The following is an 8362-nucleotide window of genomic DNA, read 5'->3' as shown; positions in this document are numbered from 1 at the left end:
GAAAGAAGGTTAACCATGACAAGTAAGGAGGGCAACCATGACAAGTAAGGAAGTTAACCATGACAAGAAAGAAGGTTAACCATGACAAGTAAGGAGGGCAACCATGACAAGTAAGGAGGACAACCACGACAAGTAAGGAGAGCAACCACGACAAGTAAGGAGGGCAACCATGACAAGTAAGGAGAGCAACCATGACAAGTAAGGAGGACAACCATGACAAGTAAGGAGGACAACCACGACAAGTAAGGAGAGCAACCAAGACAAGTAAGGAGGACAACCACGACAAGTAAGGAGGGCAACCATGACAAGTAAGGAGGGCAACCATGACAAGTAAGGAGGACAACCACGACAAGTAAGGAGGACAACCACGACAAGTAAGGAGGGCAACCACGACAAGTAAGGAGGACAACCATGACAAGTAAGGAGGGCAACCATGACAAGTAAGGAAGGCAACCATGACAAGTAAGGAGGGCAACCATGACAAGTAAGGAAGGCAACCATTACAAGTGTAACGATTTCTTCTCTCCCTCTCTCTGTTACTACACCATTGGCAGTGGCCATAGGTCAGGTCGCCATTGTTTCGCGCACCCTGACAGGGCCGTTACTACAAAATATGCGAAAGCTCGGTTCGCGGGGCGAATGCAAATTGTTGGGGAAAAACCTGCGATTGTCAGCGTTAGCTTCTGTAGTAACGCAAGTGTAAGCTCACTCACGACCTCCGACCGGGACAGCAAACATGCGAGAGTGCTGCGTCGTCGTGTCCGCGTACACTCACCGCACACGCCAGCTATATTATTACACCATCAGTATACAGACATCAGCTAACAACACACACAGCATTTGTTTTTTTTCACCAAGAAAAACACGATGAAATTAATTTGAAGTTGAATCTTAGTCTTGGGTGTCAATCATTTGATATCAATTCATTGTCACATCATTCCCATCGTCCTATGCCAAGAACATTGCATGTCAAAAAAAAGTTTTCATTTTCCGTCAATGAATCACGACCACAACAAGCCAATTCATTTCCTGGAATTCTATTTATAACCTTACTGAAACGAGGTCAGGCAGATCACATGATGGAGTACAAATGTGCATAAAACGATGCCGTATTACACACATCCTGGAATGCAGCTGCAATGGCGCGCAAAAGGTTGAAAGCTTGTTTCGTCGCTCGCATACGTCAGACATACGTCACAGTTTCGACTGTACAAAATTTAATAAATTTTGTTTTTAATAGGGTTAGGGTTATTTTTTAGAGTTAGGGTTAGGATTAGGGTTAGGGTTAGGGTTAGGGTCACAATGCACCTTAAAACAGGAGTTTGAGTCCGCATGGACGTGACGTCACTCACTTATGAACGAGCGACGAAGCAAGCTTTCAACCTCTTGCCAATGGCGCCGACTTTAAGGTTTGTGATTTTGTCAATTGTTTTTTGCTTAATTACGACCAAAACGATGCATCACGACCGAATGTTTTGTAACATGCTGATGCGCTAGTTTATGTAGATTATACTTGCCTGTAAAACGATATATTGCATCTTGATTATAGCACTTTTTAAATGCACGAAAGCTGTCATAAAAGTTTGCCACTTTAGATGAGTCGGCGTATTCGTAATTTCTAGCCGTTGTGGTCGTGATTATTGACCAATGATTTGTAAGTCAAGAGTCACGACCGACACATCAAGTTTATTTTGCCCCAAGCCAGGCAATTTCAGAAGCTACTTCAGTTCATTTAGAAATAAACTGGATTCATCATGCTAGTGTTTTATAAGACTGCATCCGAATGTTATACACAAGGATGGCAACCCCCGAATTGGGCGTTATTCGTTGTGGTCGTGATTCTTGACCAATTTGTTCCTTTAGGCTTCATCCAGATGGTGGTGCATGAATACAAATGCATGAAATATTATTAAGCCTACAATTGTAGCTATTCATGCACACTGGAAATAATGTACCCGGTGTCTATGGATCATCACTACGTCTACGCTATATTTTATACAAACACAATTTTTTTTCAAGGGTCTCTCTCAGAGAGAGAAAGACGGCAGGATGGCCTGGCAGAAATCCCCCGGACGCGGCCCCAATGAGCCGTGTCGAGAGATCGAAACTGTTCCGGGAAAAGAGAAAAAATAACAAGCAGGTGTACAGCGAGTGAGTATTCTCAAATTTTTATTTAAATAATTTTTTTTATAATAGAAATGTTTTATTTTCAAATAATACACAAAAATCTAATTATTGTAATGTGTTCATTGGAGACCATGTGGATTATTTATGGTCAATATCGGGTTCAAAATAAGGGATCCTTGTCGTCTTATAGTGGTCTTGTGGCCTATATCTTCTACCATTCATTCTTAATAATTCCAATGCTGATGATGCAAGTAATTCTCAATTTGTCAATCCCAGAAATTCACAGTATTAAGTCATTCCAGGGCAACTCAAGAGGTAGTTGATCCTAGTTTCCCTTGTTTGATGTCAAAAATCACCACCGCAACACTACTTTTCCTTTCATAAAAATCAAATCAAGACCAGGAGAGATTTTCATTGTGAATTGATGTGAAAATAAAGCATTTTGGCTTGGACTAAGAACACAATTCTCTCCATTTGGATAATATAATCTGACAAATTTATCAAACTGCTGTGGTGGTGTTTGACAAAAAAAAATTTTAATTTTTTTAATAAAAACCATTATAAGAGCACGAGTGGTTGTCATAATGAATTGATGGCTGAATAAGATTTGCCCCTCCGACACAACAGCATCATTCTCTCAATTTCGGATCAATTAAGCCTGTAATGATTCGATATGTTGCGGCGGTGATGTTTGACAATTTATGTCAAATGTCACCACCGCAACACTGAATTTTTGCTCATAAAAATCAAATCATGAGTAGGAGCAGTTGTCAAAGTGATTTAAGGGGGAAAAGATGCTTTACCCTTGGACACGTGACCAATTTTTTTTAATAAGCTTGGTTGCTGAATAAAATTGGCCATACAATTGTTGCGGTCGTGATGTTTGACATTTTGATGTCACACTTTTTGTCGGTGTACCATGGATGGACCCAACTACCAGGGTTTCTTCGATCGTTTGGTCGAGTCTTGTGTGCAACCTGAAAAACATGGGAAATGAGACAATGATTTATTAGTGTCTGGCACTTGATCCTGACCAACGGTGTAGAATTAGTCAAGATTAGGTACCGACCGTACTCTGTTCATACTTTTAAAAATATATTAACATTTCCCAGATACCTCAAAACGGAGTGCCAACGATCACAATTTAGGTGACAGAATCGTACTCTGGAACAGGTTGCAAGGCAGAAAGATCAGAGCAGGTTAAGGTAAGATTTTAATGAATGAATGATAAATGATACTGGGTTTCTAAAGGATCCCACACCTACATTTCTTTGACTAATGCAACATGATCTTTTACGTGTACAGTATCATGAACAACAGACAGAACCATGGCTTTACATCTCATCCGACAGGCAAAGTTCATGGCTAGGATTTTCTCACAGGTCCGATTGCCGGAAATACATGTACTATTTGCAGACATCAATTTACAAAAATAAAATAAGTCTAACCGGTTCCTTTAATAACTATGATCATGCTGACCAAAGCTAGCCATGGGGCGTGATGTGGTACTACAAAATTGCAATGTCATCTATTGCAGGTCCAGACCAAAAACGAGGGCAGCAATAGAGAATTTACGCGAGTACAACCGCAAAAAGAAGCAGGAATCTCGTGCCAGACAGGGACCACAGAGGAATCGTAGAGTCAAGGAGTACGATAGACAACGACACACAGTGGAAAAGGTTGAAGCATCACAACCAAAAGAGAAGGTCTCTGGGAAGGAAGTTGAACCAGACACCGCTCCATTTTGCTCACCTGTAGCCAAGAGAAAAGCAGTGAGTCGCGTGAAGAAAGTTGTACCTACAGCTGCAAATAAGATTGCGAACGTGTTGTTGAGTATAATTGCTAATTCATCCCCAAATAAGAAGAAAGCATTGAGGAAGGTTGGCATCCACTCTCCTCGGAAGAACCTGGATGGTACTGCTCTGAGGAGAACAGTTCAGGAACTTGGCAGATCACATCTACGTGGACCACGGAAAACAAGGAGGAATTTCGTTACTGCTCTCATTCGCCACTATGACAGCCTTAAAGTTGCTCGCCAATTTACGGGTGTTAGGAAGAAATTTCTAATAAAATGTTCGCAACTTCCAGTTGAAACCAGACGTTCAGATGCTCTGTCTGACGGTAACATAGTCAAAGTGAAGGACTACTACATACGGCCAGATGTATCTATCCAGCTTCCAGATGCACGAAAAGTTCAGAAAGGGAACAGCCGCTACATCCTACAAAAGACCCTAAATCAACATTACCAGGATTTCAAGGATGAACATCCCAAAACCCGTGTTGGAAGATCGAAGTTTGCTGCGTTGAGGCCACCTAATGTTAAACCACAGACAAAGAGTGCCCTCAATGCATGTATCTGTGAACTGTGCGAACATAGAGCTCAAGCTGCAGGTAATTCAGAAAATGTGCGTCGCTCAAAAGAAGCCTGATATTCGTGAAGTAATAGCGAATCGGTTTACTGTCAACAATTACACCCTGTGCCCAAAGTCTGAGTCCTATCACAAGAGAGAATGTGTGGAGAGGTCCTGTTCTCAATGTGGTGCTCGAAAGCTACAAGATATCTTACAACCGTTGAAATCGGAGGCAGATGTGCAGTGGTCTAAATGGGGGATCATCAACCTGACCGATGTCAAGTCATACAAGGGACTTGTGAGTGTGACTGGTACTGCTGCATCTCTGATAGAGGAGCTGTGTCGTGATATGGAGTCGCAATCTGTCCATCTTTTCAACGCTTTGTGGCAGCAGCACCAATTCACAAAGTTGATCAAGAATGTACCAGTGGGTACAGTCATCATGGTACTCGACTTCGGGCAGAATTACGCCACATTTTATCAAGATGAAGCGCAGTCTGCCCACTGGTATCACGAACAGGTGACGGTTCACCCGATTGTAAGCTACTACAGGTGTCCTACCACGGGAAATATAGTGAAGGAGGAAATAATATTCTTGTCTCCTGATAAGTTGCACGATGCTTTCGCTGTGAAGAAATTTGTTGAAACAGCCGTCGGTCATCTCAGAGAAAAGAGGTTGCTTACATTTTCGCACCTGATCCAGTTCACTGATGGATGTGGGTCTCAATACAAAAGCCGTATGCCATTCCAACACATTTCTGAAGCTGAAAGAGACCTGGAAGTTGATGTCACGCGAGTTTTCTTCGGTAGCCGTCATGGAAAGGGGCCATCTGATGGTGCTACAGGCGTTGTAAAGGCCTTTGTGCGAAATGCAGTGAGGGAAAGAAGGGCAGTAGTTTCAAATGCACAAGAAATGTTTGACTTCTGCAAGAAAGAACTGACGAAAGAAGATGAGCCAAGCAGGAGAGTGTTTTTCCTTGTTGTGGACGTGGATCATGGAGCAGACTGTTCGGCACGCACAGTAACAGGCACCAGAGCTTTGCATTTCGTCAGGTCAGTTGCGAATATGATGCTGAAAACCAGGAATTTGGCCTGCTTCTGTGATGCTTGCATGTCAGGCAAAGATAGATGTCAGAATTCGAACCATGTGGATGATTGGGTAACAGTTGATTTATCAACAGGCAAACCTGTAAAACAAAACCGCAATGACCAAAACACCAACCGTAAAAGGAAAACCACAGAAAATCATGAAGAAAACACCAAGCCTAATGAAAGAAAAGCTGCAGGAAATCTAAAACAAAACCGCAATGACCAAAACACCAAGCGTAAAAGGAAAACCGCAGAAAATTATAAAGAAAACACCAAGCCTAATGAAAGAAACATCAAGCCTAATGAAAGAAAAGCTGCAGGAAATCCAAAACAAAACCGCAATGACCAAAACAAAGCCCTGGTCTACACTGGCAAGAGGGACAAGGACTTCGATACAATTTATAAATATCTCCTGGGAGCAGCTGACATTGATGCCCTCCGAAGCAAAGTCAAGGAAGTTGAGCCAGTGGTAGATGCTTACCTTATCCAGGGAATGGCAGACTCCGTGTCTATACTGAGTGTGAGTCGTCCTATTGACCAGCTGGCCCTTAAACTGATACCATCCGATTATGCTGCACGTTGTCTTTATCTTCTCTGCACCACCGCAGATGGCAACTGCCTGCCACGTGCAGGAAGCTTTTTTGCCTTTGCTCATGAAAATGCCTGGAAGGAGATACGAGTGAGAATTACATGCGAGATGGCAAGCAAGATGGCTCATTACCTGAACGGAGATTCTTACCAGATGGAAATGCGTACAATTTTCTCGGATGCTCATTTGCCAAGTGGCTGCATTACAGAACAAGTCATAAAGGAGGCCTATGAATATCTGACCTTGAAATGCATTAAAAATGGGAAATACCTTGGAATGTGGGAACTCTGTGCGATGTCAAGTGTATTGGGTTGCCCCATACAATCAGTATATCCAGAATTGGGATCTGCCACAGTTCGAGATGTTATCAACAGGAAAGTCATGCCTCGCATTGAGAAAGATCCTGCTGTTGCAATCATCAAGCTGTAATGCTTATGCCAATGTCATAGATGTAATGCTAGCAAGCCAGGGATAATATGGAGTCCTAACCATTTTGTCCCACTGTTGCCCATGAGTGTGCCCGAGAAGGAAGCCCATCTGTCCCCTATGCTTGATGAAACGGATTGGTGTGCTGAAGACATCACCCTGCTCACAGCCATGACAGAGCTCCTGATGACAGGCGACACTGTTGATCATGGAGATAAACAGAATAAGTTCACAATGTGCTCTATTGCAGGAGTGTGTGTCAGTATGTAAATGAAAGGACCAGGGTGTTTAGTAGGCCTACATTAATAAATATATATGCACTTTCTGTATTCCAGGATTCCCTGCCACAGACTCTGGTAATGTGGAGCATGGTGATGTCAGTGAACCTGGTGACTTGGGCGACACTGTTGATCATGGAGATGAACAGAATGGTAAGTTCACAATGTGTCCCATTGCAGGAGTGTGTGTCAGTATGTAAATGAAAGGACCAGAGTGTTTAATAGACCTACATTAATAAATATATTCACTTTCTGTATTCCAGGATTCCCTGCCACAGACTCTGGTGATGTGGAGCACCTAGGAGGCATACAGGTGAGTTGGTTTGTTTTGACCACAGCGCTCCAGACTGAACAATAGTCAACAGCTAAAGACTGCCCAGGGGAATATTACAGAACCTCACATTATATCAAGCCTGAAAATCTTGCCAACTTGGCTAAATGCATTGTCATTATCATTATTCCACTAGATTAGAACCTTTATTTTCAGGCTTGAAAGTGCTATTGCAGGTTTTTCAGTCTTGAAGCATTTGCATGCCTGAGTAATAGTATTTTATCAATAACTGTAGAATTAGTCAAGAGCCGTTATATTGAGAGTGCTGCCATCTGGGATGTTGCAATTCTACAGTAATTTATGTTACAGTAACTGGTGATAGCAAAAGCCGAAGACTGGCGGGTTTATAAGTTGCATTTTATCTTTTTAGGATGTTGAAATTGGTAAATACTACTGTGTATACTTCACCAGAAGATATTATGTAGGGCTCGCAACTAAAATTAAAGATGATGGCGAAGCGGTCTTCAGTTTTCTGCATCAAACGGGAAAGAACTTCAGGATGCCAGTGGCGAAAGACATCACCTCAGTTGAATGCAACAGAATATTCTATGGTCACTTAACTGTCATCAACCATGATCCAGAAAATGTAGTATTCCATAACTTTGATGTGGCTGATATAACTGGGAAGTTTGCCAGTTTGAAGAAAGTTCTTCGCTAGATGAATGTGGGGTCCAACTTGGCTGCTCTGAGTTTTAGTGTTGCTTCTAAGGCATTGTAAGGTACTAGGACAATTGGCACTCATATAATTAACACCCGGGCAACTGGCACCAGGACAACATGCACCCGAAAAATTCGCACCTGGACAACTCGCACCCAAGATTATTCGCATCCAGATGGCCTTGTTCCCAATTTCAATGGTTTATTATACTGGGTGTGAATCACCCGGGTGCGAATTGTCCTGGTGTGAATTGTCCAGTGTCAATTGTCCGGATGCCAATTGTCCGGGTGCCAGTTGTCCGGGTGCCAATTGTCCGCGCACCAATATTACCTTTTGGTGTTCAGAATTGTAGTCGATTTTTCAGCAATGTTTTGTTAAATACATGTATTTGAGTCAAACTACATGTACATGTTAATGTGGACATTTGAACTCTTTATTAGTGCTGTTACCATTGTTATATATGACAATCGTTAGTGAGTTATGACGTTACTGTTATTATCGTTAATACATGAC

General features: G+C 42.3%; 1 protein-coding gene and 1 long non-coding RNA gene across 2 annotated transcripts in view; both read right to left on the bottom strand.

The window, feature by feature from the left end:
* Positions 1 to 8362, bottom strand: part of LOC106808371 — a 37053-nt gene that overhangs the window by 6215 nt on the left and 22476 nt on the right. The gene's annotated exons all lie outside the window — the stretch shown is intronic.
* On the bottom strand, positions 2152 to 6781 carry LOC106808383. Its single transcript, XR_001393769.1, has 3 exons — positions 6427 to 6781; positions 6049 to 6230; positions 2152 to 3104 (listed from the first exon to the last, which is right to left on the bottom strand). It is a non-coding gene; the product is annotated as an uncharacterized LOC106808383 (long non-coding RNA).

Source organism: Priapulus caudatus, unplaced genomic scaffold (genome assembly GCF_000485595.1).
Source record: "Priapulus caudatus unplaced genomic scaffold, Priapulus_caudatus-5.0.1 Scaffold271, whole genome shotgun sequence".
Classification (NCBI taxonomy): domain Eukaryota; kingdom Metazoa; phylum Priapulida; class Priapulimorpha; order Priapulimorphida; family Priapulidae; genus Priapulus; species Priapulus caudatus.
Note: the sequence above shows the minus strand (reverse complement) of the source record. Positions and strands in the feature narration are given on the sequence as shown.